This window comes from Triticum dicoccoides, chromosome 2B (assembly GCF_002162155.2).
Source record: "Triticum dicoccoides isolate Atlit2015 ecotype Zavitan chromosome 2B, WEW_v2.0, whole genome shotgun sequence".
Classification (NCBI taxonomy): Eukaryota; Viridiplantae; Streptophyta; class Magnoliopsida; order Poales; family Poaceae; genus Triticum; species Triticum dicoccoides.
Genome location: NC_041383.1, coordinates 725,994,652 through 726,003,284, shown reverse-complemented (window position 1 = coordinate 726,003,284; position 8,633 = coordinate 725,994,652). Strand labels below are relative to the sequence as shown.

Below are 8,633 nucleotides of genomic sequence, written 5' to 3'. Positions count from 1 at the left end.
TGTCCGGCGGCTCACTGCTGTGACGACTCACGAGCCTGAAAACTCATGGGTGACCCGGCGGATGCTTCAGATGGACGACAAGGCCCAAGGCCCAGTATGCCGGTTCATATAAAGGTGGGTCGGCTTAAGAGGAAAGGGATGATGAATATTTCCTTTACAAGGAAGCAAGACCCGGACTTGTATTCAACTTGTAAGAAAATATAGAGTAGTCCTAGTCCTACTAGGACTCCACATGTAACCCGCCCCTCTAACTTATATAAGGAGGGGCGGGGCTCCCCAAAGGGGGACAAGCAAGAAACAATATCTAGGGCTAGACAGAAAGAGGAGAGCCGGCTTACAGCGACTCCCTTATGATCATAATGAGACCCAGCCACAAACAGCATATAGGGTTATTACCGGATGATGTTTCCCGGGGCCTGAAGCTGTCTAAATCCTCGTCTTATGTGTTGCATCTCTCGATTTCGCCCAACCCCTCTCAAGCTACCACATAGATGCGTTGGCCTCGCGACTAAGTCCTTACACTAGAACATCTGACGTGACAATTTCACGACAGTTGGCGCCCACCGTGGGACTTGCGCTCGGTGGTATTGAGTTCTTGAAGGGATCTCATATAGGGATCAACAAGCTCATGATTTCGTCAGATGAGGAAGAACCAGCAAGATTGTTGTTTTATGATCACAACAAGATTAAACTTTGGAGTCGGCAGTATAAGGTTTGAGATCAAAAGAAGCTAGGGTTCCATGCGTGTTACCCCACACGGCCTGACGATCCGCCCATCGAAGTGGGTTTGATTTCCGTCAAAACAGTTAGCACGATCCGACGAAACCAAGACCGACTCAGAGTACTCTACTATTTCAATTGCCGTTTTATATTACGAGAGTCGATACGCGTGAAGAAAATTGCATCCGCGGCAGTCGACATATGCAGATTCGCTTCAAGTCCCGAGGTTCCTACCTTGTTGCTGCTACTACGCACTATACAACAGACACAAAAAAAACTACTCAGTTGATTCACAAAATAGGCAGATGAAAAGATATTGCACGTGGAGCTTCGTGTGGACTACAAATTACAGATGAGAGATAGACTGTCCAGACTAGTACTAACTAGATCGACAACGCGCCTTGGCCCGAGGTGCCGGTCTAACCGATATGGTCAAATAATGGAAGATCAAACCACACGATGCATTAGTAGGCCAGATATATATGTAACATGACACAGTTCATGGAAAAGAATAAATATTCCAGAAATGTAACATCATCGTGTTCAACAAAGTCATAAGATTATAAAAACTAACCCGCCCCAAAAGTAAGGCAACATCAAGTTCAATGCAGTCATGAGATTACAAAAGCTAATTAGCTGACATTAAGTTCAGTAATACGAGCAGGAACATAAGAGAGGAAAAGCCACAATGGCAGTGGACGTGAAAAACTACGAAGCCAATTAGAGAGTATGATTTTGCCATTTTTGCAAACATATATAATAACAAGCAAACATATATAATAACAAGGACTGCTCAAAGAATGATAAAGTGTGCACACAAAATATATTCAGATACATGTAGAAATTTATTTATTTGGCATACATAAAGAGGATGGCATGATAACAGTATATACATGAGGCTAACAGTAAGACATGTATAGGTCCAACAACGTAGGATCCCAAATGTGAGAAATTTCGATGCAACATAGTACGGCGAAAGGCTTCCTGGGCTTCCTCCATTCGGCTGTAACGATGGCAATAAGCTAGCAAAACAGTTCAGACACATGGTTTATATGAGTGGTGGTGTGTGAAACTGAATAGAACATTTCATCAAGCAAACTATTTTTACCTGTTATTCCGTGCATATAAAAAAACAGACATCAATCACATCACACTACAATTGAGAACTGCAGATAATCACTAAAACAGAGAACTAACATAACAAACCTATCTGAATGTGCCAACCAAAACATGTAGCCCAGATGGACATAGCAAGCATGAAGTGCATTCAGGAGCACCTGGCCAACATTCAGATACTAATCCCATACCAAAAAGCTAACATCAGACACCCCCCCATCAGAGGGCACTTTCATTAACAGAACTGTAGCACACCAGTCATAGAATCTCAATTCTTTTCCTAACCAACCATGTGCACCATCCAATCCCGAAGACAGACGAACAAGTAAGGATCAATCAAAACAAACCAGAAGTTTCACAACAAAACTATGGTGAACTTGATATAAATATATAATGCTCCCAGGCCCCATAAACAACCCTATCTGTAGAAATCAAGTGAAAATAAGTCAAAAACAACAAATGAGCAAACGTGTCGCACAATTATTGAAATTTGCAGCCCAATTTGCAGCCCAACGTAAACAACTTACATGGATAGATAGTTTCTGAATCTTGCAGACGGCCTACCAATTTATTAAAAGGGATTACGGTGTTCACAAAAATAAATAATTGTGTTGTGCACCCAGTTTACCTTGACGGAATCAAGTGTGAAAAGGACGACCTTTTCCCCCAACAAAAAAGATAAAGCAAAAAACCTTCCATAAGTTGCAAAATCAAGAGCTACAAAGGAATCACTACCTCCTGTAGTTTTAGCCATACTCATCAATCATTTTTTGGCAAAGCAATTTATTCTCTATAGGAATATCTAATCCATGTGAGCAAAGAATCTAGGGAGACTCGTCATGTAATCCATGTGTGCAAGGACTCATATGCTGGTAAATGCAAAAATAATATACTGCTCACAGGAGGCCATTATTGGTAGCGGCCTAGTTCATAAAAAATAATATAAACCATCTCTGAGCTGACACGGCTCACCTGGAAAGCACCAAAAATAACAAACAAATGGGTTTTAAAAAAATTCTAATGAGTTCAAAAGATAGGAGAACTGCAATGAAAATTTTATCAAACATTTCTAGTATGCAACCATCTCTAAACCCAACTAAGGAAAAATGGAAGGAACATGAGAGGGTCGTATAGTGTGCCTGGTCGAGTGTTCGTGTTGCAAAAGGAGAGATTCCTAGTTGAATACAGATAGATATGCAAAAAACATAACTGAAAAGAGTACAATTCTGTGTCTAGCAACGACCTACAACCAATGTGAACAGTCAATTACATAATTTCTTAGAAGGCAGGGAAAGCATAATCCTCCAGATATAGACCTTCAGGTATAGAAATATACACAACCAACAGGAAAAATGGCAGTCAGGTATAAATAGAGAATTTGTATATTTTTATAGAAATGGTGGGCAGGGTAGACCTAAAAACAAGTGACCAAACTTTAACATGGAGCAACATCACACAGAAGTAAATTTCACCAAATGCATTGTAATCTATATCTGAGATAAGACAGAAATCCAGAAAAATTAGAGTGCATATGTAGTACTACAGTAGTACATGGTGTCTCGCTTAGTGCAGTTTTTTTTTTGTGAATCAAGGGGATCAGAGTAGAAATGTTCCAGCTAAATGTCTCATGTCTGAACAATATTATCTATATATCAATATGGTCATGGTTATGAGTAATTTCAAAGAAGAAATGTTAATCCTATGAGCAAGCTGAGCATAATAAAATAAGTGTTAACTATGTAATAATATATCAATAGAAGTAGCTTGTCCTGCAGGAAAAAACATGCCATCAGTCATTTCTATATAGAGTAACGATGCATGTAGAAATATATCCATGGTTGGTCGGCAAACTTACTAACATGCATCATTGCTCTATGATTTCTAGAGCTGGCAGCCTAACATGCTACTGATATCAGCGGTAATCAATGAAATTAGAAAAGCATCGAAACTACTGATTCTAACCAAAGAAGTTTGCGGCACATATTTCTCTTTGTTTTACAATCTCCAACCGGCAATTTAGGAGTGTGCAGTGGTCACTCAAAATAAAGAATACACATACCTGACCTGTGAACCAACATTTCGGGACTTGACAATTGTCCATCAACTTCCAACTATAGGCATGATTGTGACATGGAATCCCTCCTTTCACATTTTTGTTTATCCACTGGAAGTGAAATTAATCCCTTTGAAGGAATGTTGTGCAAACGGTGTTCCTGGAGATATACTTAAGTCAATTCATACAGATAAGAGACTGTAATCCCATTACAAACAGAACATGTTGAGAGGTAGGAAACCAAATTTACTACGTCGATAAGCAGAGGGCAAGCTATCTTATCTTCAATTAATTCTTAGAATCACTTCAAGTTCTGATTTCGATTGTGAGGTCAGTAGCTAAATAGTAGTAATAAATACAAATGCCAAGAAGTAGCGACACCTCAATATACTCCAGCAAAAGACTAAGTGTACCAACCACCTAATGTTGATCAATGACATGCACCCACCTATTTTTCTTAATAACCAGATCATTTCAAAAGGAGAACCGATCTACCAATGGCTAAGAATGGAACCCTCTGAATGAGCAAATTCATTTTAAAACTTAAATCCTACATTGCAATCTAGTTGGAGCCAAGAATACAAAAGAGGTCTAGCTAAATTTTTTTCTAAATCCTAATTAAAGTTTCCCCTGATTGAATATAGTTCTTGAGAAAAAAAAGTTGCATAGGCAATAAGCTCGAATAGTATCTAAAATGTCAGCAATGAACCATGCGTCAAGACATACAACTTATCTGCAAACTGCATTACCTGCTCAAGACACTACTGTCAGCAATGAACTATGTGTTCAGTCGATGCGAGAGTGGACCCCTAAAATATCAAACACTATTGGTCCAAAGGTTATCGCCGATGACCAAGCACAACTGAAGAGATCACTTAATCTTTACATGGATAATATGAACCAAAATCAAACAAATCGTTGCTATTGTTCATTGCTCATGATGCTTCATAATGCCTGGGGAACCCAGCCTAACATGTGCCTGCTGTTGAAACCAAAAATAAACCAAAAGATGCTAAAGAACATTGATTTGCATTCGGTTAAAGGATGACATACAACACAATTTTCGCATCCAGCTCAAGAATGCATATACTTACAAAAAAACGTGAATTAGAACAATTTCTTTCTATAACACGGATCCTTTGGTTTGAAGTATAGAAGCATTGAATTTTATGCTACTACCTATGAAGTTAGGCACCGGGCTTGGGGGCGAATAGTAAGGATCCACATACCTTCAAGTGCTGTGGAGACAGCAGGGTCACCGACATCGATACCCTGCTCTGGCCTCGTACTACGATCCCCACCAGGATCTGGGCAACAACCGTGAGCGCCGCCGTGACGTTGACAGCAAGAGAGGTGGCAGGCTGGCCTGACCAAAATGTAGCAATAAGAAAACCATTGACTACCTTCAAAATAAGTTTAGATACAACCAGGAAGAACCAAAACCAATAACAATGGGCATTGCAAGGAAAATATTTTCCCGTGCTTATTTGTGAAACATGACACTCACTTTTTAATCAAATTCAACTTGGAAGAAGCTGAGAGCAATTGTTCCTAAAACTGAAATATAACATTCCCTAAGATTTGAATAGTCTAATGGGATTTATATTGCAATGGAACCAGCACTCCTAATAATATTAGTAGTTCTTGGCATTTCTTATTCAACAAATACAAATGAAATGTCAGCATTTCTCTGGAATGAAACTTAGAACCAAAACAAGATGGATCACCAATCAAGACACAGGAAAGGCACCTAGTAGCATTTTAAAAAAGTATGATGTACATTGAACATTTCATACATACAAACATTGCTGAGAGAAGAAGGTTAACAAAAAGAAGATTAAAGAAAGGAGGGCTATACCTGCATATCCGTAGCTATGGTAGGAAGGCGATGACGAGCACAAACTGGATGCAGGCATGTACATGACTTCAAGGAATCAGAGACAGCAACAATCCTGTGATAAAATCAGCGAAAAAAAATTAAAATATCATGCTTGGTGTGGCTTATCGAAGGCAGAGCCAAATATTGCGGCCATCATGTGTAGATAGATTATTCCCAGGTGATTAACTAAAATTGGTTATATTGTCGCTCCATATCTGAAATTTCTTCCCTTAGTATGTGCTCGCCTGTAACTTTTCATTATAAACACAAATTTGTGTTTTCCATTGCGTGGTAGGAGCACATAGTAGCTGTGAACATGAGGGATGGTACCTGGCACTGGTGCAGCAATGAGGCATCTCTACCATGAACTTGACAGGGAGCTCAAGGAAGCCATGGAACTACACCCCTTCTTCACCTCAGTTCCCGCCCCTCTACATTCTCCCCGATGTTGACCCTCTTCTTCCCCATGCAACAAATGCACAAATCTCCCGTTGCTGCTCGTGACATAGGCAGCAGTTCCAGATACCCTACTCCTTTTTACCTTCTGCCAAAGGGTGCACATCAAGGCAATTGTAGCCACGGGCAAGCAAGAAAGAGAGGCAGCTCCTGCTCCAATAGCTCTGGATATGAACAAAGAGACGACATGAATATAAGTCAACAAATGTGTCAATACAACTCATGGACATCTTCAATAAATCTAGAGACTATATCATGCCAAAGCAAGGTATCTTTTTTAACATGAGCATATTTATCAGCAGCATAACAAAAGATTTTGGAGTACCCAATGGATCACCGATGCATAAAAATAATGGAATATGGAAGGATACATCTGAACAAAAAAGAAGAACCTCAACTCTTAGATGCACAGAAGCTTTTGGTCTCCCTATCAGATTGCACACATGAACATAAACGTCTGGTCCATGCATCTAAGTACTACACTCTTATCCATGTAAAGCGAAGTAATCAAGAGCGGAAATCATAGCACCAAATCAATCTATATGTCATTACAACAGATGTCCTTATCTCAGATCTTATTCAGTTGTAGCAGGCACAATTTTTCCTTCAAGGTTTTCTGCCTTTTATGGTTTAGCTGATCAATTCCTGGTACAAAATAAATTAGAAGAACATCTTAGGTAATTTCATGACAACGAAAAGGGACATAACATATGCACATCTTAAACCTCTCTATCTGTGTGCATGCATGAGAGAGACAGGTCAGTTCTAGCTAGTGCTCTTTCTCATACACAAAAAGAAAGATCAAGCTTGCATCTACATATGTAAACTAAGCTCAATTGCTAACAATACAACACAACTGCTAGAGGATCCAATACATAACAAAGGTAGAAAAACTTTAACAGAAGCTGGCAGTAAAACAAAAAGGGATTTTTTTAACCAAAAATAACAACAACAAGTTGTTGCTTGCTCCATGGCGGGTAGAGGATTTGGGACACGAATCATATGGCAAGTGAGCACATAGCAGCCTCTGTCCTCGTCAGATCCTACACCATGATGCAATATAAGCTTCGCCACGGGCATGCACTGACCCGGAGGAGGAAACGACAGAGATGTACCTTGCTACTGCCGGTGGACGGCGTATGCTGGCGACCACGCTAGGAAAGGATGTCAAAGATGCAGCCACTGATGGCTCGGCTCGTCTGCTTTGGCGGCTGACACTTCTCCTGACTACTCCCGATGAGAGAGTGCGGCAACCATGAGGGCCCGTCCACCTGCAGAAGCAGCTTGTCCTCATCAGGGCAACCTGCACATAAAATAAACGCAAGAATCAGAATAATAGGAGATGAAGAAACAAAGAAGAGATTCATGCCCACCCGGAATAGTCGGAGATCCACCCAGAACCAAGACCATATTAACCTAAGAGCCGCCTAAACGGGTAGTCATAGTTAAGAACATACATAGCAGAACAATTAATGATTGATGCCGCTAAATCAACAATCCAAAACTGTAGCTTTTTTTTTATAGATGGCTGCTGGAAACAAGCAAATACAAGCAGTGGTACTTCTAATGAAAGAAATATACATGATTCTCCTCAAATCAAATAGATAAGGTTTCTTCTTATTTTTCACCTAGTTAACAACAAGGGGCCAACAAGCATTAAACATCACAATAGAAATCTGATTGGTTGCACACACATTCAAACTGAAACAAGACGTGTATTGATTAAAACTGAATGAGATTGCACAATAGCAATCACCACCAGGTTGTGTCCAGAACCACAATTGCAATGAAAATAAGATAGATGTGCAAGGGGTAGGAAGAGGGGGTGGAGTTCACCACGTCAGGGGGTAGGAGGAGGGAGGAGCCATGAGAGCTCGTACCTCGTCCACCTGCAGCAGCAGCAGCAGCAGCTCCACCGGCCCCCTCTTCCAGATCGGAGCAGCTGCGCACAAAACAAACAAAGGAATCACAAGGAGGGGAGATTAAGAAACCGACAAGAGAGGGGATTTAGGGATCAGGCGCACGCACCATAGTCGGAGACCCGTGGATGAGCTCGTCGGAGATGGCATGCAGCCGGCGTGGTGCGAGGGAGACGAGAAGAGAGGAGCGCGGCAAGGCAACCGCTGATGAGGAGGACGAGCGCCAGAGCCATGGCGGATGGAGAGGCGACCTCCGACGAGGCTTGTGGTGCACCCATCCTCCCCGGTGTGGTTGACCCATGGCGCCCACGCCTCCGACAACCGCGGCGCGAACCCGTGGAGGCACGCGCACACCCGGCGACGCCCTTCCTCTCTACGGTCGCTTCCTTCACAACGGGAGGATGGCCTGGGCGAGCGGCGGCGGCGGTGGCCGGCGAGCGCGGGTCTAGGGTTTGGACGGGGGGAGGGAGAGAGGCGAGGCGGGGGGGAA

At 41.8% G+C, this 8,633-nt stretch overlaps 1 long non-coding RNA gene across 9 annotated transcripts; it reads right to left on the bottom strand.

Moving 5' to 3' along the window:
* Positions 1 to 1,500: 1,500 nt before the first annotated feature.
* Positions 1,501 to 8,627, bottom strand: LOC119365887. Of its 9 annotated transcripts, none has more exons than XR_005175799.1 (8): positions 8,253 to 8,627; positions 8,105 to 8,166; positions 7,340 to 7,527; positions 6,099 to 7,267; positions 5,748 to 5,841; positions 5,119 to 5,255; positions 4,639 to 4,871; positions 1,501 to 4,049 (listed from the first exon to the last, which is right to left on the bottom strand). It is a non-coding gene; the product is annotated as an uncharacterized LOC119365887 (long non-coding RNA). The 9 variants fall into 9 exon arrangements; XR_005175805.1 differs by lacking the exon at positions 4,639 to 4,871 and having other exon boundaries at positions 1,501 to 1,742; positions 3,896 to 4,049; XR_005175802.1 differs by lacking the exon at positions 4,639 to 4,871 and having other exon boundaries at positions 6,099 to 6,869; positions 7,162 to 7,267.
* Between the last annotated feature and the right edge of the window lie 6 nt (positions 8,628 to 8,633).